Below are 3247 nucleotides of genomic sequence, written 5' to 3'. Positions count from 1 at the left end.
GGCGAACTTTTAATCTAAACAAAACCCAAAGTCTAAACGATGCCCTAAGGGCTGTATATATGGAGGAGAGAGGGGGAATTTCGTGGCCCTTGGTGGAGGGGTCCAAAACCAACCCTAACTCTTGTTTCCCCACACATACGGACTCTAAAAACAGCCTATACTTAAGTACTTCGAAAATACATGGGCCTGGCCCAATAATAAGTTGACGCAGCACCTAAAATAGCCTCTAGACGAAATTTATGAAGTGGCATCTTGTATATTTCCTCCCATGCTTCATGCACTCATTATGGTGGCTTCAAAGTCCTAGAATCATCACTTGTAACTCCGTTCTTGTTCCGCTTGCGCATGCCATCATCTCCATGCTTGAACTTGCTCCAAGGTTCATCTTTCTTGCCCAAGCTAGGCCCTTCATTTGTAAGCAAAACAAATGTATCCAATTTAGGCAGCATCATATTCTTATGAACATTAAAATCGTTACCAAGAAACGAAAGTACCTGATAATTCAATTGGCGTGCGCGAGCTCTAGTAATCGGTCCAGTATGTATAGCAGCAGGGGCTATGGGTGTAACAATGGTATTGATGTCCTCATCATCCTCCCCTTCTTGAAATGAAGTCGTCCTCGATGAAAGTTCATCGTCCTCACCCAAATAAGGCTTCAAATCTGCAATGTTAAAAGTGGGACTAACCCCAAAATCTGCAGGCAGCTCAAGTTTATATGCATTATCATTTATTTTCTCTAACACCTTAAAAGGACCATCAGCACGTGGCATTAGCTTTGATTTGCGCAAATTAGGAAATCTATCCCTACGCAAATGTAACCAAACAAGATCTCGAGGTGCAAACACAACATTTTTTCTACCCTTATCTCCAGCAAGTTTATATTTAGCATTCATACGCTCAATGTTTTCCTTAGTTAACTCATGCATTTTTAAAATCAATTCAGCACGTTCTTTAGCATCAAAATTAACCTTCTCCGAAGATGGAAGAGGCAACAAATCAATACGTGCACAAGGTAGGAAACCATACACAATTTCAAAAGGGCACATCTTAGTAGTAGAATGAAATGAACGATTATAAGCAAATTCAATATGAGGCAAGCATTCTTCCCACATTTTCTTGTTATTCTTCAAAACAGCCCTAAGCATAGTAGACAATGTTCTATTGACTACTTCAGTTTGTCCATCAGTTTGGGGGTGACAAGTAGTACTAAAAAGCAGCTTAGTCCCCAACTTAGCCCATAAACATCTCCAAAAGTGGCTAAGAAATTTAGTATCACGATCTGAAACAATAGTATTTGGCACACCATGCAAGCGAATAATTTCACGAAAGAACAAATCAGCAACATTAACAGCATCATCGCTTTTATGACATGGTATAAAGTGTGCCATTTTCGAGAACCTATCCACGACAACAAATATGCTATCCCTCCCCTTCTTTGTTCGAGGTAAACCTAAAACAAAGTCCATAGATATATCCTCCCAAGGAACACTAGGTACAGGCAAAGGCATATATAAACCATGAGGATTGAGTCGTGACTTAGCTCTTTGACATGTAGTGCAGCGAGCAACAAAACGCTCAACATCCCGTCTCATCTTTGGCCAAAAGAAATGTGTAGCAAGTATATCCTCCGTCTTCTTGACGCCAAAGTGTCCCATTAATCCTCCTCCATGCGCCTCCTGCAACAACAAAAGACGAACGGAGCTAGCTGGAATGCATAGCTTTTTAGCACAAAACACAAATCCATCGTTAAGAACAAACTTGTTCCAAGTTCTCCCTTCCTTACAATTCTGCAATACATCTTTAAATTCAACATCATGAACATATTGATCTTTGATGGTCTCCAAACCAAATATTTTAAAGTCAAGTTGTGAAAGCATAGTATAACGACGAGACAATGCATCAGCAATAACATTTTCTTCACCCTTCTTGTGTTTAATGACATAAGGGAAAGTCTCAATGAATTCAACCCATTTAGCATGTCTACGGTTCAGTTTTGCTTGACTTTTAATGTGTTTCAAAGATTCATGATCAGAATGTATAACAAATTCCTTGGGCCATAAATAATGTTGCCATGTTTCTAAGGTCCGAACAAGAGCATATAATTCTTTATCATAAGTAGAATAGTTCAGACTAGGCCCACTCAATTTTTCAGAAAAGTATGCAACAGGTTTTCCATCTTGTAATAACACACCTCCTAATCCAATTCCACTAGCATCACATTCAACCTCAAAAGTCTTATTGAAATTAGGAAGTTGGAGTAAAGGAGCATGTGTCAACTTATCTTTCAATACGTGAAGGCTTCTTCCTGTGCGGTACCCCAAACAAAAGGCACATCCTTCTTTGTAAGCTCGTTGAGAGGTGCAGCAATGGTGCTGAAATCTCTCACAAAACGCCTATAGAAACCAGCGAGGCCAAGGAAACTCCTCACTTGTGTGACCGTTTTGGGCTGCGGCCAACTCTCAATAGCTTCAATCTTGGCTTTATCAACTTCAATTCCCTGTGGAGTAACAACATAGCCAAGAAAAGATACTCGGTCGGTGCAAAAGGTGCACTTTCCAAGGTTACCAAACAAACGTGCATCACGTAGAGAAATAAAAACAGCACGTAAATGTTCCAAATGTTCCTCCAAAGATTTGCTATAAATCAATATGTCATCAAAGTAAACTACCACAAATCGTCCAATGAAAGCACGTAAAACTTCGTTCATTAACCTCATGAAAGTACTAGGTGCATTAGTTAACCCAAAAGGCATGACTAACCACTCATATAATCCAAACTTAGTTTTAAATGCTGTTTTCCATTCATCTCCCAGTTTCATACGAATTTGATGGTATCCACTACGCAAATCAACTTTGAAGAATATTGTAGAGCCACTCAATTCATCAAGCATATCATCTAGCCTAGGAATAGGATGACGATAACGAATAGTAATATTATTAATGCCTCTACAATCAACGCACATACGCGACGTACCAGCCTTTTTCGGCACTAAAATGATAGGAACAGCACAAGGACTAAGGGATTCGCGTATATAACCTTTGTCGAGCAGTTCTTGTACTTGACACATAATCTCCTTCGTCTCCTCTAGATTGGTACGGTATGGTGCACGGTTGGGTAATGATGCACCGGGAATTAAGTCAAATTGATGCTCAATCCCTCGAATAGGTGGTAATCCCGGTGGCACGTCTTGTGGAAAGACGTCAGCGAACTCCTGCAAAATGTTAGTGACAGCAGGAGGCAAAGAGGA

Source organism: Triticum urartu, chromosome 2 (assembly GCF_003073215.2).
Source record: "Triticum urartu cultivar G1812 chromosome 2, Tu2.1, whole genome shotgun sequence".
Lineage (NCBI taxonomy): Eukaryota > Viridiplantae > Streptophyta > Magnoliopsida > Poales > Poaceae > Triticum > Triticum urartu.
This window is presented reverse-complemented; position numbering follows the sequence as displayed.